Genomic DNA, 24,689 nt, shown 5'->3' on the forward strand with positions numbered 1-24,689 from the left:
GATGCAACTGAGACAGGGACTCGCTCTGTGGCTGACGGGCAGGGAGGCGGGCGTGGCCCACAGGAGAGTCCTTTCTTGCCCACACTTCACCTGGGCACCTGGGCCAGGAGGAGGAGGCTTGGCCAACAGAGAGGTGAGCAGCCCCCACTCCCCAACCAGGGCTGACCTCCCTGTCTCCCTTTGCCCATCCTTCCCTCCCAGAGCTGAGGGGGAGACTGGCGTGTGGGGAGAGGGCCCATGGCTCCCCTACCAACTGTGTTTCCCTTCACAGGCCGCCCCTCAAAGATGGCCTGGAACCCCCATCCTGACCAGGGCAAAGAGGAGCCTCACTGAGGCCTTCCAGGGGCCTGTCCCACGGCAGTCTGGCCATGGCTCTGAGCGCAAAGCCAACAGTGGCAGGGATGATGAGATCCCAAGAAGGTGATTCAGAAAGAGCTGAGGGCAGTGACCGGAGCCCCAGTTGTTTCTCAGGGTGGCGCTCAAAGCTGCCCCAACCGAGTGCAGGTTGGGGGAGCCCCAGCAGGCAGGTCAGGCGCCATCCACACCCAGTTCATGCTCAAGAGCACACCAGCCAGCCGTGCCACCACACCCCAACCTCCAGTGAGGGCAGCCCGACAGGGGCAGACCGGGGCCGGGGCAGACAGCAGCTCTGCGCTCCACTGGCAGGCCTGGCCCGGCGGCCCTTGACCGCCTCCGCCACCCCGCCCCCCGCCACACCCACCCCGAGTGACCCTGGAGCCTGCAGCCTGGAACAGCAGCTGTTCGCTCACGTGTCCAGCAGGCACTCTGAGGAGATGCCAGGTGAGTCAGAGGTGCCCCTGCTTACAAGCACCCGGCAACGTAACAAAGGAGTAAGACGTTCAGACAACACTGAGACAGAGGGAAATGCAGGCCCCGGGCTGTGGGGTGGTGAGGAAGGGAGATGGCCCAGATGCAGCGTGGACAGCGCTGACTGCAAAGGCCCAGGCTCGCTCACGGACCACCACTCCAGGGGGACAGGGAAGCCTTGTGCTGCCGGGAATGGACCGCCCGGGCTGCAGGGCCGGGACGGGGTCAGTGCGAGGGAGTCCCTGACACCAGGCCCCGGCGCTGGGATCCAGACCGCAGGCGCTGCAGAGCTCTCCTGCGTACTCCTGAGCTCTCGTCTTGGGCTTCTGAAAACAAACCCTTCGCTCCCTCGGTACAAACCATCTCAGGCCTCGTAAGGCTGGGCCAAGGTGGGGACCAGCACATAAAGGACAGCTCTCTGTCCCAGCAGGTCTCCGGGGGTCCAAAGGCCATTTTGTCATCAGGACAACGGGAGTCAGGACAGGCTCCCCAGCTCTGAGGGAAACGCGATTCAATTCTGCAAATACAAAGTGAAACCCAACACGGCAACAACCACAGAAGGAACTAAAACCACTTAGTAACTGAAGAGGCCAAGCAATTTCTGGTCTATTAGCACATACCTTACACTAGAGCCATTTTCGCTTTTGAGAGGCCCCCTCCACGACCACACCCTAGGCCAAGAGGGATGTGACCCCTCAAGGAAGTTACCAGAACCATCTTTCCTTTCTTTCATTGTCCCCTTGTTCCAGAAAGATCCCTAGGGTGGTTGTGCTTTTTGTTTAGAAAAAGAATGCTAACAAGAATAGCTGTATAAAAAAAAAAAAAAAAAAAAAACAGTCCAGATATAACCTTTAGGGTTATTTCTTTGTCTCTGAAATTCACAGTTGAGTTCTATGGTGCAGAGAATGCATTGAGAACAAAGGCCTCCATAAGGTGTCTCCCTGGCACACACTTCGTGTAAAATTACCATCACCAAGAGCAGCGACAGTGAAAACTAATTAAAATCTCTACTTGTGCTTTCACTTTTTTTTTTTTAAACATTCTTGGGAGTTGGATACTAGAGATCAGGGAAAATGGGCCTTCAAAATTCATGCTTTAGATTTGTTCCCATGTCCCACTAAAAGAAATGTGCAGAAAAACTAAAAGCCGAAAGCTGGCCTAGAGCAAGGTACCTCCTCCCAGACACCTAGGCCCTGACCCCTGGGGAGCAGTCAGGACCCTGGCAGAGAGCCGGAACCTCCAGCGCATGGAACGTCCTCCTCCCTTGGCTGACTCGGCCAGACCCACACAGGCACCACTCAGCACCCCAGGACCATCGTCCCACCCACTCACCGGGGTAAGCAGAGCAGCTCGGGAAGGGGCCGGATGCACACCCATCGGGCAGGGACTGACCCGAAAGGGAGCAGGTGCCAGTGCGTCCATCTGAAGTCTGGGGTCCCTCAGACACCCTGACACGCTGCTCACAGCAGCGGTGCGGCTGCCAGAACCGTGCCACGGAACACCGCGCGGAGCATCAGACGGTCACCAGCCACACGCAAGACAGAAACTCAGGGAAACACAAGTGACCCAGAGTCAGGGTCTTGGCTGCTCTGGGTTTTAACTCAGCCATCAGGCCTCAGGCAATTCATCAACTCTGGGTAGCTGTGTGCCCTTCCTGCTGGGTGAGGCCCCGGCCTCCCCACTGCTTCTTCCCCAATCTACTACCCTACCCACTAGGCTGCTCCACACTGCGTAACTGCGTGTGCTCTGCCTGTCACGTGCTCCTCACAAAGCCTTCCCCAGCTCCGGGGAAGTGAAGACTCCTGCCTTGGTGAGGATGCCACGGGGCAGAGAAGAGCGGCATCTTCCCACCACCCCAAGGACAAGAAACAAGTCTGGGCCACACAGCGGGACTCCAGCCCCTCTCCGGCCCCCTCACAGAGACAGCACGGGTCACAGCACCCCCTGAACAGCAGGCCCTCGGGGTTGGGCGGGGGCTGGGGGGGGATGACTTCTGTCATGACTGCACTGTAGCACTGGCTCAGAGGTTTTTCTTTAAATAAGTGTTTTAACTTAAATTTCCCACACGTAACATCTTGAATTAGTTAAATATTCAAGTGTATAGAAACGAATTTATTCAGATTCAAGGCTGGCATCCAGGGGCAGACAGGCCCCTGGAGGAGACACAGGGCCTGGAGCCAGGCACCAGAGCCCCAGCCGCCACCCGAGCCCCAGCCGCCACCCGTTGCTGGCCTGTGGGCAGCTCCTCTCAGAGCCCCGGTCCTCTGTCATCAGCTGGGGACACAACCTCACCTTAGAGACTTGCTGCAGAGCCCAGCGAAGGAAGTGTGTGTGCTGTGAGAAGGCATTCTGCCATGTGTGGGACCTTCCCTTTGAAAACCACTTAAGTAAGACAAACGTAAGACAGCTTGAACAGAATCTACCCCCACTGCCTACCTTGGCTGAAAAGCAGAGAGAAAGACCCTCCAAGATGATGAAATTCAGGAAAGACAAATCAGTGGACAAAGACATTTTCTCCACTATTAGGAAGCAGGTGGTAAAGAGAGCTGTGTGAACCAGGTCTCTGGTTCTTCCTCCTTTGAACTGGGAGCTTTTATTGTGGGTATCATGCCCAGTCTCCATCCATGTATATTGAGAGAAGGTAACTTGTCATTTCCCTTCATGGATCACAGTCTTGTCATGGCAAAGGGGCTTACATAAATAAGTGAAGCTATGAGCCATGCTGTGCATACAGAAAGCAATGGAATTCAAGAAAAACATCTACTTTTGCTTCACTGACTATGCTACAGCCTTTGACTATATGGATCACAATGAAATGTTGATAATTCTTAACAAGACAGGAATATCAGACCACCTTACCTGTCTCCTGAGACACCTGTATGAAAGCCAAGAAACAACAGTTTCAAGAGTACATGGAATGACAGACTGGTTCAAAATTAGGAAGCAAGTCTGACAAGGCTGCATATTGTCACCCTACTTATTTAACTTATGTGAAATGCCGGGCTGAATGAATCACAAGCTGGAATCAAGACTGCTGGGAGAAATGCCAACCATCTCAGATATGCAGATGATACCACTCTAATGCAGAAAGTGAAGAGGAACTAAAGAGCCTCTTGATGAGGGTAAAAGAAAAGGGTGAAAATGCTGGCTTAAAACTCATCATTCAAAAAACGAAGATTACGGCATCCAGTCCCATCACGTCATGGCAGACAGAAGGGGAAAAAGTAGAAGCAGTCACAGATTTTATCTTCTTGGGCTCCCAAATCACTGCGGACGGTAACTGCAGCCATGAAATTAAAAGACTCTTGCTCCTTGGAAGGAAATCTAAGACAAACCTAGATAGCATATTAAAAAGCAGAGACATCACTTTGCTGACAAATCTGCATTGTCGAAGCGTTGATTTTTCCAGTAACCACATACGAATGTGAAAGATAGACCATAAAGATGGCTGAGCACCAGAGAACTGATGCTTTTGAATTGCGGTGCTAGAGAAAACTTTTGAGAGTCCCTTTGGACTGCAAGGAGATCAAATCAATCAATCCTAAAGGAAATCAATCCTGAATATTCATTGGAAGGACCAATGTTAAAGCTGAAGCTTCAATACTTTGGCACCTGATGTGAAGAGTCGACTCACTGGAAAAGACCCTGACTCTGGGGAAGATTGAAGGCAAAAGGAGAAGAGGGTGGCAGAGCATAAGATGGCTGGAGAGCATCACTCAATGGACGAGTTTAAGAAAATTCTGGGAGATGGTGAAAGGCAGGGAAGCCTGGCATGCTGCAGTCCATGGGGTAACAAAGAGTTGGACACACTTAGCAACTGAACAACAATAACTTGTCATTTCGTCCATCAGATGTTAAGCAATAAACAACCATATCTCTATTAAAAAAGAAAGAAAAGAAACAGGAAAAGAAAGTGTGTGTAAAGGCTTTGTAGATCACAAGTTAAATTTAAGTGACCCTACACCTTGCTGAGAGTCAAATGAGCTACAAGGGCAAAAATGCACTGAAAAGGTAGGAGTTAAGATTTAAATCTTTAAATGACACCTTCTTTCCGGAGGGTGACACAGCCTGGGTTGTGGGCAGTGGGGGGGCTTCCCCAGGAATTAGATCTGGGCCTGCCAGCGACGCCTCCTGTGGCTCCCCCGGCAGACGTGGCAAGATTCTGCTGGGCGTCAGGTCCAAGCTCACTCAAGCCACAGCCTGAGGGGGCGGTCTGACACCCTCCACCTGATCACTAAAGGTCATGAGTCTTGCCAAGAAAGATACTCCTCCTCTACAAAGAAGGATCTGTCCCTCTTGTCCTTGAGAAGTTGCAGCTCTCTCTGTGGGGACGGGGCATATATGGCAATGTTCTGTACTTTCTGCTATGAAGCCAAAACTGCCCCAAAAAATGAAATTAATTTTTTAAAAAAGATCTTCTGACACTAACTCCAGCAGAGTTTTTAATTTCCCTGCCCTAGATGGCCTAGAAAAAAAAAGAGGGAGAAATAATCATGAGAAAACGTACACACGAATTAGCAGTTAAGCCTTTTAAGGCATAAATTCTAGAGTTCCGTATTCATCCGATTTTCTTGGAGCAACATTCTGAAAAGCCCCGAAATTTCAAATAAATATAGCACTCTGCAGATCTTAAACAAGGCTGGCTGAGAGGATTAAATGATGTACCCAAAGAAAGGTTCACAAAGAGAAACCGCGAAGCAGCTCTAAAAATACTGTGTGCCACAGTTTCAGAAAAACAGGATCAAAACGCAAGGCAAACCCGGCATTTCTGGGATAACTGCTGCCAGCCGACCTTGTTCTGGGTGCATTACCGTGCCCACCACTCAGTCACGCAGATGGCTTCTGCCCCCAGGCTGGTCATTACACAGATCTGAAGGAGGTCGGAGAGAAGACTGTGTCCAAAGCAGCCCCTTTACTCGTAATTATCTTGCACGTCTGTATTTCTGAGTGGGACTACTTTCCCAGCTGGTCAGTGGGCCAATCTGGCAATAACACGGTGGGGATCAACAGAGAACCCTGAGACCCCACACTAGCCACGCATCAGTCTGCCCGGTGGCTGTAACACGGTATCACAGAAGGGGGGACCGACACAGCAGACACGTTTTCCCGCAGCTCTGGAGGCTGGACGCCCAAGATCAGGCTGCTGGCAGGCTCTCCTGAAGCCCCTCCCCTTGGTGTGCGCGCGGCATCTTCTCCGTGTCCTCACATGGACTGTTCTCTGTGCACCTCCCCGGCGTCTCATCTTCTTCTTATAAGGTGTGTGTGTGTGCTTAGTCATGTCCAACTCTTCACAACCCCATGGACTGTAGCCTGCCAGGCTCCGCTGTCCAGGGAATTTTCCAGGCAAGAAAACTGGAGTGGGATGCTATTTCCTCCCTAGTCCAAATCCAACTGGACTAGGGCCTATTCTTATGACCTCATTTAAACTTAATTAACTCTTTAGAGATGCTATCTCCAGATACCAGAAATGGCCTTCTCCCTGTCCTCCTTCAGCTCTCCTTAATGGCCAGCCTGGTGGCAGAAGCCTGAGTGGCTGTGGGTCTGGCGTGCACAGCGATGCACCTGAACAGGGCCGCCCGGCAGCAGCTCTTTCAGAAATGCCAGACTTGCCTTCCAAACCTCAGGAGCTAGGGACTCAACATGTGAGTCTGGTGGGGGCGTGGGGAGAGACACACACCTCAGTCTGTGACAACATGCTTGCACACCAGATGCTACCTGGCATTCTCTAATACACTGCACAAGCCCAGTAGCTATGCTGGTGGGTGCTGCCAGGAAGAGTCAAGGACCGGACCTGGTAAAGCGACCCCTCTCCCCTTTTCTGCTCACAAAGGGTGCAGCCTTGACACTGAGCAGAGGCCCTGAATCCCCTCTCTCTCCTCCCCACGTCAGACCTCTGGGGAGCGGGGAGCCATGGTTAAGTACTTCCCAGTCATTATCTGAGTGTCCAAGGTGACCTTGCTAACACTTCAACCCACTGTCAGAGATGGAAAAGTGACCAATACTAGGTCACAAGGTCACACCAACCCCAGGTCATAAACTCCAGGCCCCAAGCACCTCCCTCACTCCAGAGCTGCTCCTTTTATCTGTACAGCCTCCTGGTCAGGTGTGTACCTGTTCCGAACACATTTAAAATACACTTTTGACCAAAAGACCCAGGATAAATGGGAGACAGAGGAGGGCTCTATCCAGAGAAAGCTAATGAAATTTCTTTTCATGTAGAATTAAAGAAACACAGGCAAGCTCTAATATTTAGTTTATACCTTCTAATAAACACCAGTGGAAAGTGGCAAGGGTGTAGGCGTCTCTGCCTTTTTCATTCCTCCTTCCTCATTTCCTGCTTTTCTTCACATTACGTGAATATTCTCCAGAGTAACCTTTAATTCCTCTACCCGCCTAATTCCAGTGAGATATGGAAACACTGTTTCTATACCGTTCTATTTCTTTTTCTTTCTGTTCAATTATTGCTATACATATTATTCTTATATATATTACAATCCCCTAAAGAGATTGCTATCATTTCTTTATATAATTTCATGTTTTCAAAGAAGTGAGAGAAGGGAAGCAAGTACATATTTACAGAGTTTGTTACATTCACCTTATTATTCACTATTTCTGGTTCTCTTCTATTGTCCTGTGGAAATTCCTTACACCAATACAGTTTTGCTCACACCTGCTTCCTTTATGCTGTCAAACACATTACTTTTTTAGATGTCCTAGGCCCAAGAACAAAGTAATATACATTTTACTTTAAAAAGATGTTTTTAAAAATCAGTTAAGAAAGGAGAGATACATGCATTTACATTGTCTCATATAATTATATAATTCCGCACTCTCTGTCTTCCTCATATGGATTTGAATCATCAGCTGTGGTCATTTGCTTTCAGCCCAAAGGAGTTCCTTTATATTTTCTGTAAGGTGAGTCTGCTGACCACAAATTCTCTGGGGGGTTTTCTGGCTTATTTTTTCATTGAAAATATCTTTATTTCACCTTCATTTCTGAGAGACATTTTTCTGGATATAAGATCCTTGGTTGGCTTTTTTTTTTTTTCTTTCAGGACTTTGAATATGCCATCCACAACTCTGCCCCTGGTCTCCACTGTTTCCAATAACAGAAGTCTGTTAATCTTACTGAGATTCTCAGTACAATTGAGTCATTCTTCTCCTGCTGCTTTTTGAGATTTTTTTCTTTGTCTTTCCAACATTTTTTTTTTTTTTTTTTTTTTTTTACTATGAAGTGCCTGGGTGTGGATTTCTTTGTGTTCATGCTACTTGGGAGAGTTCATTATGTTTCTTGGATGTGGAGGTTGTTTTTTCATCTAATTTGGGAAGTTTTCAACAAGATTTCTTCTCATATTTTTTTTCTGTTCCTCTCTCTCCTCTTGCAAAACTTGTATTACGTGTACTTTCTTGAGCTTCATGGTGCCCCACATTTCTTGAGGTTCTGTGCATTTTCTTCACTTTTTTCTACCATTTGAACTGCATAATCTCCATCACTCTATCTTCAAGTTCACTTGTTCTACTTTCTTCTAGTTGACATCTACTGTTTTGGTCCTCTGGTGAATTCTTCATCCTGGTTATTTTACATTTCAACTCCAGAATTTCCATTTAGTTCATTTTATTGTTTTTTTTTTTTTTTTTGTATTCTTTAATTGATCAAACATTGTCATCAGACCTTTCTTTACTTCTTTAAGTGTGATTTCCCTTGGTGGTGGTTTAGTTGCTAAGTCGCATCCAGCTCTTGTGACCCCAAAGACTAGGCCATCAGGCTCCTGTGTCCATGGGACTTCCCAGGCAAGAATACTGGAGTGGGTTGCCATTTTCTTCTCCAGGGGATCTTACCAACCCAGGGATCGAACCTGGTTCTCCTGCGTTTCAGGGGGATTCTGTTATATTTACAACAGCTGCTTTAAAGTCTTTGTCTGTTAAACCCAACATCTGGGCCTTCTTTCTGGTAATTTCTGACGCTTTAAAAAACAAAATCACACTTACTTATTCCTTTGCAAGTTATCCTTTTCTCTTAAAAATTAGACCTTGTAGGCAATATATAGCCGCAGTTCTGAATACTGATCTTCTCCCTGCAGGGCTTGTTTCTGAGTGCTTATTTTTCCAGTGACTCAGCTGAACTATTAATAGTTTAGTCGAATCTATCCCCTCATGACTCCCTGCTATCCCCAGCCTCTGATGCTGTTCCTCAGGGAACATGGCCTTGGGTGTGCACAGTCTCCCTGGGATGACAACGGTTTTATAGGGCTTTCTTTTTCTCTTCCCTGATCTCTCTGTGAAGCTCCCTGCCCCTGAGGTTACTATACCCAGCTATAAGGATCCATGAATTGCTGGCTGATTATTATTTTTGACAATATTCTGGGGCATCAATTGCTATGAAGCCTGATCAGTTAAATGCAGGCCTTTTTGCAGGGATAATTCTTGATGTCAGTGTTTGAGGCTTGTTCTCACCTCAGGAGGGCTCTTTTTGGCTATCTCTCTCTGGTCTTTGCTCAAGTTCTGGCTGTTGCTAACATGGAGTTACTGGCCTCTTGTTTCTACTGATGACCAAGATCTCCTTGTCTTGTTCCTGACAGCATGCTTACATCTGAACTTCCCGTATTCTGTTATACATAAATCCAGTACCTTTGGGGAGAGTGTCAGAGCTTTCTGTCCTTACAGCTAACCTCTCTTCCTCAGCAAGTCTCTGAGTCCCTGCTCTAGGGCTGGGGTCAAGGGCAGTGGCTCATTTCTCTCAGAGTGACCCACACATTATGAATGGAGTGCTGGGTGGGGGCAGCAGCTTTTGACACTGTTTTTTTTTTTTTGGCAGCAGTGCACAGCATGCAGGATCTTCCAGACCAGGGATCGAACCTGCACACCCTGCAACAGCCCTGGGGCTGCCATCTCGTCTGCGGTGTGGGGAAGAGGATGAACCCCACTAAACACGTCCATGACTGGGCTCAAAGGGCCTCCCACCTGGGGCACAAGGGCTGCTTGCTTCCATCTGAAATGCACCCAGCTCGCTGCTCCGTTTCCGGCTACATCTACTTGTGATGCTGGCTCTGCTCTCTTCACCTACAGTCAGGCTGAGCAGCTTCCAGTGGTCTTGTCAACCGAAACCTGCTGCTTCTCCCTCACTAGGGGGCTTGGAAACCAAACTGTCCAGATGAGACCGTGTGTGTGTGTGTGTGTGTGTGAACATTCAGATGAGAGCATCCCCTGGGTGGGGCCTTGGGGGCCCCACGGCACCCGTCTACCTTCTGCTGCCCAGGCCCCACCCAGCACTGGGTCTGTGGCTGGGGGTCATGAAACGCTCCTGTGTCAGGGAACCGGTTGTGAAAACAAGAGGCCTTACCTCAAATGCAAGAACAACCAGCCCTGCCATGTTACTACAGCCATGTATGAAAAACCTCTGGAAGTGCACAAAGATCACCTCCCATTCCCTTGTGGAAATACCATTTGTGATGAACTAGGTCTCAGCTATACTTAGCTATGGATGGAACTCACTATTCCTGCTACTGTCTATGTGATCCAGTTTAGGCTTTGATTTTTTTCTCCATCACATAAGGAAATGCAACTCTGTTTTTCACCACCATAGTTTTTTTTTTTTTTAGTTAATAAGTTGGCATAAAAATGATTCTCTTCTTTGGAAAGTGTTTTATTTTGTTCTAAGTAAGAGTACACAGTACTATAAAACAATAATTTTGGAAAACAAACCCTCCATGAGCTGTTCTGACACCCAAGGTACCAAATATTTCACGTCAATGTGTTCTTCAGCCATTGCAAGCACAGTCTTCCTACTCACCACTTTGCCGGTGCCCCCAGCAGGGGCAGGAGGTGAAGCACCCTGGGTTCCCACCTCACTGATGAGGAGGCACTGGTGTCAGGGTTAATGTTGATTCCAGGGCAAGGAGATGTGGAGTCCCAGTTTCAAATGCAATGAGAGAAGGGAGGCATCTCCATGAGGATGATAAAGAAGTCAGGACTGGACTGACCCCAAGTGCCTCTGGAAGAGCCTCATGTCAGACCACTGAGGTGTCCAACTCCCTTCCCCGAAACCCAAGCTCTTCCTCCGTATGTAACCGTGACACCGCAGCAGAGAGGGGGGCCTGCGTGAGGGCCAACTGAGAGGACTACCATGGGGTCCCAGCCCGCCCACGCGGGCTCCACTCTCCAGAGCAGGCACCATTCCTGACTTCAAAACTTGTTCCCTGACACAGGAGGGTTTTGTGAGCCCCCAGCCACAGACCCAAATACAACACTCAGACAAAACTCTCCTCTCTTTTTAGAGATTCCCATGTGATAAGCAGTCCAGTCTGACAAAGGGAGCTGGCCGAATAACCCAGCCCCTCAAGAGGACGTCCTCCCCTCCCTGGGACCACCGGCACCGCCCCGGCTTCCCTCTTGCTTCCCCCAAGTCTTCTCCATCTCAGCATCGGCATCCCCATCCTCCTGCCACGGTTCATGCCAGAAGCAAGGCGCCTTCCTCGCTTCGTCTCTCAGTCCCTCCCGCCTCAATTCCAGCCCAGATCTGGACACTTCTCACCGTCACCACACCCCCTGCAGGGTCACACGAGTTCTGGGTAAGTTCCATCATCCTGGGCCTTGCTAGACTGTCCACGTCACCCCACAGGCACGTGGATCCCACAGAGACGTTAATTCAGTGTAGAAGGAGTGGAAAAGGCAGACAGAACTTGGTGGCTGTGTGGAGTGATGATGGAAAAGCCTGACACAAAACACCGTGTCATCCAAAGACAAAACTCAAATAGTTCAAGATGCCCCCACACCATCTCCCTCCCAGAAACAAGTCACACCCGGAGCTGGGGTGGGGAGCACATTCGTAGGCACTCTCTCAGCCTCAGCAAGGGGAGAAGCAGGGTTCGCTCTGCCAGGCAGAGAGCATAGGGGTTAAAGCCCCCTCAGGAGGAGACTGTCAGAGGAGTTCCAGCACAGCACACAGAAGCCCCAGAGAAAAGACCCTAAGCCACCTGTACTGATGGTGGTGCCTGGGCAACCCTGAGTCCATCCATCACTCAGCACGAGGGCAGCTCCCATGCCAACAGGCAGGACAAGACGGCAGGCTGGGCCACGTCCTCAGGGTGCGCCTGCATCCTTCTGCACCTCGACACCTTCAGCCACTGAGTCAGCGAGGAGATGATGGCCAAATCCCTCGCCTCCTCTCTTGAGGCTAAATCCAGCATTTCTAAGTCAACGAGTCACCCACTGCAGACTCTCGGCACCCGCTGAAACCTGAGCTCACGTTCCCTTCAAAACTGGCTTCTCCTGCATCCTCTCCCTTTGAGGCCCACCATTCTCAGGAGCTCAGACATTTCTGGCATGGCTTCAGAACCATCAAGCACGCTGTGCACTCACTGGGTTCTGACCGCTCTCCTTTCAAGATTTCTCTGCCTTTGTAACCCTTTTCTCTCTGCTCCCACTGCCAGCCCACACAGGGCTAAGGCAACAAGCTGTAATCTGGCCTCCCAGGGGGGCTGAGAGCAAAGATGGCAGGACTTACACACGCATGCACACACTCACTCAAAGGCAAGGGTCCAGGGTCTTTAGGTCGGGGAGGAAGGCTTCCATTTGGCCCCCACACCTGTAGCCGCCACAGTACGATTCCCACAACACTTCCCCACCCACCCACTCCACCTGCAGGACCAGCTCCAACCCCATCTCTTGATCGCCTGCCTGGACGCCAGCCTCAAGCTGAGGCGCTCCCTCTAAGGAGCTCGGCAGTACTTCTGTCCACACAAACTTCTCTCCCATCAGGTTCTCTTCTCAAATTTAGATTTTATTCCTCTGACCAAGAGCCCCTACAGGACTCAGGGAGCAGGAAGCATTCATTCAAGATCTGCTTACTGCCTCTCAATCATGAAAGGGTAAGAGTGGATGACTTCAGAGTCATAGTGAGAGAGTGCACATAAAATCATTACCACTACAGAGACAGCTCCAGAAACAGGATGCAGAATGAGGTGCACGTCAGGTTAACAACTGTGGAACGGGGTCTGAGGAGCCCTAGAAGGGGCAGGGCCAGTAATTGATATTTTCAGTTATTTCTTGATAGTATCACAACTTATGTGTTTTGCATTCATTGCTCAGTTGAGGACACAGACACTGAAATAACAATAATTTAACCACTTGGTGCCCAGGTCTTGGTTTCTAATTCAATTCTCCAATAAAAGGAGTGAGAGGTCTTTGGAGAAGTGGCCAATTCTAGGACTGGGCAGGAAAGGTACAAGGTGAGCCCAGGGCATCTTGCAGTGCCAAAAAAATAAACAAAGAACAGACATGCTCAAAAGAAAAAATTTAAAAACCCATAATAATGGGGGCACGTCAAAGGGACATAGGAGCCAACCGAAAGAGCTCCTGTGGCCAAAGCTGGGACAATCTGAACAACCAAATAACACAGTACTGAATTATAACTCCAGGTAGAAAAATAGGTATCTAAGAGTCCACTCTGATAAAAATAAGTGACTGAATAAATGGAGAAGAGACAAATCTCATTCCAAACAATTTATGTAAACAACCCTGTCACCTCAAAGAGGTGGAGCCTAACTCCCACCCCTTACCTGCGGGCTGCACGTGACTGCCTTCCAAACAGAACACTGTAGGGAAGGTGGGAGTGAAACTTTACACTTGACCTGACAGACAGCACCTCAGATCAAGTCATGCTGGAAGAACGGACCCTGCTAGGATGCGACCAGAATGCACTTCATCTCTGCGGTCTTCCTCCCCCAAATTGATAATCTCAGTACAGTCATGAGAAAAACACGAGACAAACCCAAAATGAAGGGCATTCTACAAATGCGGAACATTACTACATAAAACCATCAAGGTCATCACAAATAAGGAAGGAACGCTAGAGAAAGACTCACCACCAAGAGGACCCTAAGGAAATAAGACAAATAAGTATAATCGAGTGTCCTAGGACAGAAAAAGGACATTTGTTTAAAAAAGGAAAAGAAAGAGAAAAAAAATTAAGAGGAAAAAAATAGGCAAGTCTAAAGGTATGGCCCTAAGTTAATAATAATGGATCGGTGCTGGTTCACTAGTTGTGACTAAAGGACCGCAACGTAGGGCAACAGGTTAACACGGGCGGGGGGAGGGGGCACAGGCTGGGGGAGGGAGTAGGGATGCAAGGGAACTCGCTGTACTGTCTTTGTAAATCTCAAACTATTCTAAAAGTTTAAAAATTACCTTAGCTACGAATTAATTAGCCTTTCCGTTTTGTTTTTTTTTTAAAGCACAAAGATGGTGAGCTACACTCTACATGCTTTCTCTCCCCAGAGGACTCAGCTTCCAGGCCCTCCATGCCTACTTCCTGCCACTGGCTGAGGTCACTGGCGCAGACTCCTGGCAGGACAGCACCCTCCAGGCAGAGTCCATCAAAGGCAGAGCAATCAGGCATCTGAGAAGAGCTGCCCTGCCCTTCATGCCACCCAGCCTTCTAAGACCTGACTCCTAGTCCCAGACTCTGACAGAACTCGTTTGCAGGAACCCCATGATCTAAGAGCTCTGTGACCTGGGCCAGCTTCACCCACCCGCACGGCAGGGCCTCTGAACAACTCCCGGAACCCTGCCTGCCCACCAGCGTCTGGACTCCCCTCCTCTGGCGGCTCTGAGGATCTCCACACTGCTTCAGGCCTTGGAAGCACCACTGCCTTGCGGGGGAGAGATGAGCAGGCTGATGAGAAAGGCAGGAAGATGACCGGGGGCAAGGAAAGGAGGAGATAAGACGAAAACATGGAGACCAGCCTGGACACAGAGGAAGGGGTGTCACACCTCCCGGACTTTTAGGAACCCAGGAGATTCACGCTGCTTCCCAAACATCACAGGGACACATAAGACTCTTAACCATCTTATACGAGCGCCCACAACATATGTGCTCTTCCATTAAACTCAGACTAACTTACTAGTGGGATTCTAGGGAACAACACAAACCATCAACATAATTACAGTACCCCAAGAACAGACCCAGAGGAAAAAAAGAGGAAAGGCCAGAAATTGAGCCTTCCATTAGAGGAGGCAACGAGGAAGAGGAACTGCCTGGTCAGGGACCCTGGGAACCAGCCGTGGTCCATGGAGCGAGACTACAGCACACCCCTCACTGAAGGCTGAGATGGAAAACTTCTCAGAAGTCCTCTTTCTAACTTAACTTTCTTATCAAGATGCCTCCTCCCCTTGTTTTAGTAAGTAATAACCATTTTGATAGAACTGAAAATTTTATGAAGAGAAATATTTCGTGGAGGTGGCTAGCAAACAGCATGTTGAAGTACTTTAGACAAAGTATCAGATTTCCATTTTCTCAGTTACAGATTCACCTCGTGTGTGTATGCTGAGTTGTGTTTGACTCTGCGACCCCACGGACTGTGGCCCACCAGGCTCCTCTGTCCATGGGATTTCCCAGGCAAGAATCCTGGAGCGGGACGCCATACTCTTTGCCAGGGGATCTTCCCGACCCAGGGATCAAACCTACGTCTTCGGCACTGGCAGGAGGATTTTGACCACTTCCGGTATCTTCCCAGAACCACCTGGGAAGCCCACAGATTTACCTCAGGAAAAGAGTATTCGACTCTTAACAAAAAAAACTCTGGATTAACTATTCAAAGGAAGATGAATGAAGCAGTTGCCAAACTTCTCACTTAAAAGTCAAAATACATGGGAGGGATAAATTTGGATTGACAAGAACACACTGCTATATAGAAAACCAACAAGGACCTACTCCTGTGCAGCTCAAGGAACTTTATTCGGCACCTGTAGCGGCCTACACGGGAAAAGACTCTGAAGGAGTCACACATGTCTGTGTCTAACTGTTCCACTTCGCTACACCTGAAACTAACACAGCCTTGTAAATCGACTATACTGCAATAAAAATACTTTAAAATAAAACAAAATACTGCCAAGTCAGTAAAACGCTGATAACCCTGAAATCAACAAAAGGAAGGACCCCACAGTTGGGTTCCCACCCCCAGAAGAGCCTCAGCAGTGGTCCCTAAGCGATGGCTGGCCCCAAGCGCAGGACAACCAGACACACTCTGCCTGCCCAGCAGCCGGCTCACCCCGGGACCGCCCGGGGGTTTCCAAGGAATCCGACTAGTACTCGGCCAAGGACAGCAGCACAGAAATTTGAAAATTTGCCACCACGGTTCCCTCACTGAAAGTCTGAGAGTAAAGGGGAAACCCCACCCATAATCACACCTTAACTAAAGTCAGAATTTTTATTTGCATATTTTACACAGATGAGATCAGCGGGTACAGAAGTGTAATATCCTGCTTTTTCACTTGACTGTTAAATTGTAAACACAGTTCATGCTGTTGCCGAGCTGGATGACTATCATATTTTCAAGACTGCAGCAACTCTTCACACACGTTTTTAAAAATTTGACCTAACTATGTCTAATAGACAAGATAACATGTGGCAGTTTTCTTCAGCTCCCAACTAGGCACAGACCGACTGGCAGAGCACCTGACACTGTGGTCAGCAGGGGCCGGATGGTCTCCAACAGCAGGAAGGCGAGACGCTTCGTGGGATGAGGTCACATCCATTCAGGCCTGGCCGTCCACCCACAAGACAGGTGTGCAGCTGCTGGACTCACTCAGCCACTGGCGGGGTGGGGGTGGGGGCGGTAGGATGTTTGCAGAAAGGACGCCCACCCCAGCATTAGCGTCACTGTATCGTATCCTGTAACACACACTGCAAGATTTAGCAGCAGACTAAATGCCTGCCGGGAAAACAATAAACCATGGTTCGTCATGTGGGGGGATACTACGCAGACATTCGAAATGGAAATCACTGGGCTCCTGAGCGATGTTAACGACAAGGTGTCTGGAGCAGAGACCATGGGGATGCCCCAGGGCAGAGATCGCCTGACCGCATGGAACCAAGTCTGCAGCTCAGGTGGACACAGAGCAGCCTGCGCTCTGCGCTGGGAACCAGGCCTGCCCACCCACCGCGGCACACAGCCACACCAGGCAAAGGGGCAAGATGGGCACAATCCTCAGGCCCCGGCCTCACAGCTGGCCCCATCCTGGCCTTGACCATTCCTGAACCACCTGTACAGCAGAGAGCAACAAGCCTAAATTTAAAAAAAAAAGCCGCTTCCGACCATAAGCACCCCAAGCCTGAAACTGAGAATTAACTGCTTCCTATCCCCCACACAAAAAATATGCAAAGACTGGATCACAAAATACAAAGAGTTGAGCAGACAGAAATAATAAAATGCAAACTGAGGCTGATGGCAACCTCAGGTGAATGGGTATAGTTTCAACAGTGGGGGATGCACTGGGATCACCTCGCCACAGAGGGCTGAAGTCCCAGGATATCACACAGGGGTGATGCAATACCACACACAGGCTTGCCTTTGATGTTGGAATTCCCCAGGCAGCCAAGGGCAAGAGTAGCATTCCAGGGAGCGTGTGTGCTCAGCTGCTCAGTCGTGTCTGACTCTTTGCGACCCCATGGACTGTAGCCTGCCAGGCTCCTCTGTCCACGGGATTCTACAGGCAAGAACATTGAAGCGGGTCGCCATGCCCTCCTCCAGGGGATCTTCCCAACTCAGGGATCGAACCCAGGTATCTTGCATTGCAGGCAGATTCTTTACCATCTCAGCCACCAGGGAAGCCCAACACCAGAAAGTTTCAAGGCCCTGGAGGTGAAACCATCATTAAGCTGAGTGAGCATTCACTGTATTACTCTTCCTGTGGTTTTTCATATGAAGTATCACCTCACTAAGTATTTTTACTATAATAAAAATAAATTACATCAAAAAATCACCATCTGTATTACAGTTTAACTCTTTCTTTTCAAAAAGCAAAGTAAGCGTAAGAAAAATATTTCTTACCAGTTAGATCAGAGGCCACCTATCACTTTTCATTGCATCCCTGGATGTCGAGCACGCCTTCCCACTGTCAGCACAGGCTGACATCCATCCCCCAAGACAGGCCCCCTGGAAGACAACCCCATTCAGGCAGGGTGACAAGCTGGGGTCGCGGGCGCTCACAGCTGCCCATAGCTGCCCCCGTCTATCTCCCAGGAGGGCTGGTCACCCTGTCTAGAGGGGCCCACTTCTCATGTTTTGCTGCCCACCAGCCTGCCCTTCTTGTAGGGTCCTAACCCCTGAACCAAGTGTGACCAACTCCTGACATCCATCAAGGCTCTCCCATGACTTGTGCTAATGAGCTAAACCACATCTGTCCAAGATGGTCAATGGAACAACTTAACCTGCGGTCCCTGGTGGGGACTTCACCCAGGAGTCCCCCTGGTGGGGACTTCACCCAGACCTCCGAAGTCTTAGCCCTAAAACCTGCTCACACAGTAGCTGCAGGTATAAAGACAGAGAGGAAAGGAATCCCGCACATCACCTGCTACACCACCTCCTTTAACACTGCATCTGCCTGTTTAAACTTTTCAAGTTTTGAAAGTTTAGGACATTTAAACACAATGTTGAGCTATTAACCCAGGAAAGGACATCACAACCTAACTAAACCGCAACAGAGTCGTGCTAAGGGAAAAGCAGCAGAAAGTACCGATGACGAGACCTTTCGCCACAGAACAGAGAGCCCAGCCCGGAGGAGGAGGAGGTGGGGGAGAGGTGCACCCTCGAGAGCAGACACCCAACAAGACACTCGAGTCCAGCCAAGCGCCAGCCTGCAGCCCGGGGCGGTTCCCTCGTCTTCCTGGGGCTCTATGAGGCCCCGTGAGCCCGGGAACCGTCAAATGCTAAGTTTGCCCCGCACACAAGCCTGCCACGTCACTTGGAGATACAACAAAGCCTCCCCATAAGTCTGTTCATGAGGCTCAGTGTAGTAAGACCATCTCACACCGAGAACTGTGGCATTAAATCACATGGCGCACTGTGTCACTGGATCTTCATACCTGAACCCACGTCCACAAGTAGAGCACATGCCAGACACGCATGATGTGGGGAGCGGGTGTCTGCCAAGGGCCCCCAGTGCAGCTTCGGCCTCACTGGCAGGTGAGGATGGGGCTCAGAGCACACCTCTCCTTGTTCCCGTGGCTGGGGGCCCCCAGGCCCTGCCCACCACTCACCCTCCATTGTCCAGAGCAAGGGAGCTGAGCTGGGGAGACAGTCAGGGGCTTCCAGGGGCCGCAGCCAGCCAGGAGGGCTGGCTGAGGCCCTGCGACACCTGAGACTGCTGGTCACTCTAGGGGCTGCATGAGAGGTCCGTCCGTCAGCCAGAAGTGAGCGTTCAAGTCTGCACAGGCACAGGAGCTGGCTGCCGCTGGGGCCATCTACCCTCCAGTGCACGGAAACCCCACCAAGGCCCGGGACACCTGAGAGGGAGATCCCCAGGTGAGCCGGCCCAGACACCCCAAAACTGACAGTGCAGGGGAGCTCAGCCAGTGACGATGTTCCTCACGGGCCAAACCATGACCTGAGAGCCCCACTCAGCCACGGGACACATGGCAGGACCCCCAGGGAAACCTGGGTAAGTCCCTGCACCTCTCTCTGAGCTGCCCTTCCCTGTCCCTGCAATTGGAAATGAGTAAAACTACCTCCTCGGGTGCTGGGGAGTCAGACACTACTCCTTGAAAACAACTGGCATGTGGGCCCACCTCTGGGGTGAGACAGCAAGACAGCCACAACCCGCCCCCCGGGGGCTCCACCAGGGGGCCTGCAGAAATGGGAACAGGCTTTTCTGCTGGGGCAGAGGCTGGGCAGTCAGCCAAGGGGCTGCCCAGTCGCCAGAGGACCACACGGCAGTCAGGGGCGGGGAGGAGGGCTCCTCAGCCAGACCGCACTGGGTTGTCTGGGGACAATGCCTAAGGCCTTGGGAAACCCCACATGGGGGCAGTTTCAGACACAGATCCAGCCGGAGGAAGACTTTGAAGAAGGGGCCCGGCCTACGGTCAGGCTCAAGGGCTCCAAAGAGCATCTCATGGGAACAGCACAAGCCAAGCGGCCGACCAGAAACCAAGGAGGCTGGGCTGGACAGAGAGGAGGACAAGTCTGTTATTCTCCGCCCCCGAAGTCCACTTGCAATGGTTATGTGTTTCAGAGAAGCTGGCCTTTGCCGTTTTACACATCAGTCAAGGTAAGCCAACTGGAACCGTAGCCTCACACACTGTCTGTCCACATGGTGTCCTGCCGATCAGCCACAATGCCCGGTCACAGACACCGCGGCTGACTGGACTCCTGACATACCTGAGAAGATCCTAATCCATAAACAGCAGGGTCACAGCTTTGGTCCCCGTGGTTGGGACAAGCTGGCTCAGACCAGGGATCCCCGGCCCAGTCAAACCATTCACTGATCCCCAAGGCTCCATAAACTAGGCTCTGGCATGTAATCATTATGGCGAAACATCGGAGCTCCTGGATTTTACAACATTTTGCTCAACTCACTGTGGGGGGAGCCTTGGGGCGCACACAGGGGCTCCTGGCAAAAGCACAGCAGGTTCTGTTCCCCTCCCCTCCCATGAGAACCGCTGCCAGTTACAGCAGGGACAGGAAGCCCTCCCCATGGTCCTTGAATCAGAGCTGCTATCAATTAACAATAAAAGAAGTAGCTCAGTTTAGGGAAGGTGTTAAAAATAAGCCAGTATCTTGAGTGGGGGGTGGGACAGAACCAAGGACTCCAGGACAGCGTGAACTAAGGTCCAGGGACAGGCAGCATCAGCATCGCCCCGACCAGCCTATCACAGCGCGCTGAGGGCGGAGCCTGGAACAGGCCCTCCAGGTGACTGGGAGGAGCTGAAGCTGAGGAAACCACATCCAGCCTGCCTTAGAAAGAGGCGGAAGCGTCACGCAACTGCTTCCAATTAACTCCTAGTGCTCTGTGAAAAATCAGGCCTCCCTCTCCAGTAAACTGAAAATTGGCTCCCTGGCAGAAAGACAGGGTGTGGGCCTCGTCCACACGCAGTGACTGCAGGACTGCACACAGCGGCCAGGCAGAAGCGCAGCCGCCACCGGGCCCCCTCAGCAGTCCCGGCCCCGCCTCCCCGACGGCTCCCCTGGCCCGCTCCCTCTTCACAGCCGCTGGGGACCACCCAAAAAACCCAAGAGAGGGACTTTCCTCGTGGTTCAGTGGTGACGAATCCATCCGCCAATGCAGGAGACACAGGTTCAACCCGTAGTCCTGGAAGATCCAACATGCCGAGGGGCAAACAGCCCGTGTGCCACAGCGACTACAGCCCACGAGCCTCGCGCTTCTGCTCCGCAACAAGAGAAGTCAGCTCCATGAGAAGCCCAGACATCACAGCCAGAGAAAGCCCACACATGCTCACAGCAGGAAACCAAGTGCAGCCAAAGATAAATGTTATAAAAAGCCAAAAGAGGTGGGTGTGTGTACACGTGTGTGACAGCTGTCCACAACTCACCCACGATGGCGGTCTGCCCACCGCCGCCTGGACTCTCACTGCAGCCCAGGCCGGGGGAAGCCACCGGGCAGCTGGCCTGTGAGAGCATCCTCGGCTGCTTAGACCCCGGGCCCACCCAAGCTCCTGAACAAATGACCGGGTCCTCTGGGCAGGGGGATGAAGGGCAGACACTGCAGAAGCTCCCCCGACATGGAGGAGGCCCAGGTCCTGAGTGGGCGGTGCCGTCAGCAGTCCGGTGTGCGGGTTCAGGTTGGCCTGGGTCTGCCCTCTAAGGTGGGAGGAAGGACCCTGTGACACTGTGACTTAAACACAGCGTGGCTGACACAGAAAAAGGAAACACCCACAAATTAAAAGGTACGGCCTATTTTAGCTTTAAACACACATCCCTCTCACAGACAGCAACGTCCAAAATAGCACACCTTATTTTAGGAAGATTAAAGGCAGCTCTTAAATGGGCCACAAAATAGCCCCCGAGTCTGGAATCAGGATTGGGTAATAAGAGAGGGTGAGGAGCAGCAGGGCGTGGACGCCGCCTGCCCACCTCCAGGCAGCCCAGTCCCAGGACCAGTGGACTGAGGCCCAGGGTCAGAGGGGCCCTCAGCCTCTCCCCTCCTCCAGCTGTGGCCCGAGCAGGACGGGCACTAGGCGAGACAGGAGGGAGCAGTGGGTGTGGGGGAGCCCCTGCTGGGCAGACACCCCTCCCCAGGAGGGCGGGGGCTGCCCCGGCCGGCCTCTCACACAGGGAGGGCCATTCCCACAAGACCCCGTGACGTCCTTGGGCTCCGGTGCAGCCAGAGCCCCCTGACACGGAGGCAGAGGTGAGTCCTCACCCGCGGCGCTGTGCCCTGGGTCCAGCGGGTGCCAGCACCTCAGACAGAGAGAGGCCACAGCAACAGCGGGGCCTGAAGCGGTTACCTGCTGAGAACTGGGCCACTGTGGGGCTCCCACACCCGGAAGGGATCCTGCCTCACAGGCCCACAGCCACACCACCGGTGTTCCAGTCCCGGCTCTGCCTCTCGGCGGTCAGGGGCGGTCAGGGGCGACTGGTTTAACCTGCTGTTCCTCAGTTTCCCCTCTGACCCGGGGTAAGCAGCATCTCTGCCTCCGGCTGTCGCAAGGACAACTGTGATCCCAGACAAAGCACGGCCAGCACTGCTGCAAGCCCGGCCCACGCCCTCAGGCCTGGGGACTCCTAGCCCTTAAGAAGCAAGGTGCTGGGAGCACTCAGGCCGAGCGGCTGGATCCAGGACGACGGAGGGGCTCGGAGTACAGAGAAGAGGAATGCCTGCAGCAGGAAGCAAGGCCTCGAGAAAGGGGAGCATTTCTGTTCAGAGCCCGCATTAACAACCTGGCCTGGAGAGGGATGGCCCCCAGTCCCATGAGAACCTGCAGACGGCAGGAGGTGGGGAGGCCAGGCGACTGTGACTATGCCCGTAACTGGGCACCATGGAGTGACCTCGGCAACCGGGAGCTCAGACGCAGTGGACCCCACTCCCCTGTGAACAGAGGAGATCCCAGGGAAGCCAACCTCCAGGAAGCCCAGCCTCCCCAGGGTTCCTGCTGCAGCAGCCTCTCCTCCCCCACATATACCCGGAGTGGGGCCACCCTGACTCCAGGGTCAGGGACTGGACGCCTGGCAGGGCTTGGTGGTGATGAAGGAAGAGGCTCATCCCCAGGGCACGGGTCCCACCACAGCTGCAGAGGGCTCCCGCTCTGGGGCGCTCCACTCAGCAGGGAGCCGGGCACAGCGCCGCGAGCCCACCAGGCCAGGCCACAGGGCACTGCGAGCAGGCAGTTGGCACTGGCGCCTGTCCCAGCAAGACCTGACCCGAGCCTCGCTGCTACCCGTCTAACCAGGCCCTGAAGAAGCAAAAGGCAAGCTCTAGGAACTATCGAAACTCAAATATTAAAAAAAAAGCTTCTCCACTATGAATCCTCATTGTCCTGTGTGCCCATTCTAATTAACTTCTCTACAAAGTTCTGAGATTAAAAATGTTTCAAGTGGCAAGTATGACTCATTACATTAAAGGAGAGAAACGTGGGCAAAATCTCATTGCAAAGAAGGCTGGTTACCACCAAACTATTTAGGGTTGATTTTAGTAAGATTCTGCCTTCAAACCTTGACTGCTTGTGGGTGGATCAAACATTTGCTGGATTAGCCTTGGGAAACAATGAGAAGACAGTGCATTTGAGGGAGAAAACAATGCACTTGCGGGGCGGGGTGGGGGGGGGGGATCCCCCATCACCACCCTGGGTGCAGGGTAAGTGGGGAGGAGGGGTGAAACAGGAGGGAAAAGGGCAGGGCACAACCTCTGAAAGAACGACACAGCCGAGGGCACAACATAAACGGGACAGAACCAAATGGGTCCAAGAACTCGGACAAGTCAGCTTGACGAGATCTTGATCCTTAGTACAAGCTCATCTCAGCAAGCTAAACGACACACCCAGAGGCGCCATGACAGTTTGAAGGCCAACCATCAGAGACCAAAAAGTGCGCGGTGGCCCGACCCCTGGAAAACTCTGCCCCTCCCCCAAAACAGTTGGAATAATCCTCCCCCTCACTAGCCTATGAAATTACCCAGCCCCTAAACGCTAACCACACCACATAGGCTGCACTCACCCTCTGCAACAGCCCACATTCTAGCTGTGGAATGCGTTTCTCTCTGAATAAATCCACTTCTTACCTATCACTTTGTCTCTCACTGAATTGTTTCTGCGATGAGACATCAAGAACCTGAATTTCATTTGGTCCTGAAACCAGGTCTGTGATCTCAGTTGGAAGACTGTGGGTTTTGGCTGGGTTTGTGTCCTGGCTGTGTCGGTTCAGGTTCTAAGCAAGGTTCTGGCCGGGTCTGAGTCCTGGCCTCGTGGGCTCAAGTCCCAAACTGGGCTGTGGCTAGGTTCGAGTCCCAGTCTTGAGGTTAGGCTGCTGAGTTCCTACCCCACAGCCAAGGGCAGGCCAGCAGGACCATTTTTGATCACGTAATATAATATTGAAGCTTAAAGTACAAAACAATATATCTGTAAAAGTTCAACATGCTGCTAAAATTTACACGTAATCTTAGGCAGATTAAACTCATTTTGTACTAAGTTTTGACTCCTTCCGTGTTATCCGTGATTTAGCTCCATCCAAGGCCAGTCTCACTCTCCCATCTCATCTATCATCCTGGATCATAGATATGAATTTATATACCTGGTCTTGGGAGTTCGAACCATAGGGTTTTAGCAGACTCTCTGTAACCTGGAAATCTGAGGGACAAACTCCCTGGCTTAAATCCCTTCCTCCGCATTCTCAGCACAAATAGGAAGCAGTCCAAGGTCCTTCACCCCAGAGGTGGGGCCTGCTGACCTACCTACCTTCCCCAAGGTTCTGAGAACCACACCTACAGACTGCTTCTCTGAGGCTCTCAAATACCCTCCTGGTCTTTGCTCAGGCTGTCCTCTCTGATGCCCTTCTGTTCTTGTCCTGCAGGCAATTCATGCTTCTGCTTCAAGACATGTTTAAACAGCAATTCCTCTGTGAAGTTTCTCAAGG

At 51.4% G+C, this 24,689-nt stretch overlaps 1 protein-coding gene across 29 annotated transcripts in view; it reads right to left on the bottom strand.

Annotated features, from left to right (window-relative positions):
- Positions 1-24,689, bottom strand: part of INPP4A (inositol polyphosphate-4-phosphatase type I A) — a 118,924-nt gene that overhangs the window by 65,988 nt on the left and 28,247 nt on the right. For 2 of the 29 annotated variants that reach the window (XM_086328061.1, XM_086328034.1), the window contains exon 1: positions 5,621-6,006. The exons of 26 other annotated variants lie outside the window; for them this stretch is intronic. The gene's annotated coding sequence lies outside the window, so the exon portion shown is untranslated. Of the gene's footprint in view, positions 1-5,620; positions 6,007-24,689 lie in introns of those variants that run through there. One more of the 29 variants, XM_086328035.1, reaches the window with a different exon arrangement.

This window comes from Bos grunniens, chromosome 11 (assembly GCF_055505025.1).
Source record: "Bos grunniens cultivar Pamir isolate PY7600 chromosome 11, Bosgru_T2T1.0, whole genome shotgun sequence".
Classification (NCBI taxonomy): Eukaryota; Metazoa; Chordata; class Mammalia; order Artiodactyla; family Bovidae; genus Bos; species Bos grunniens.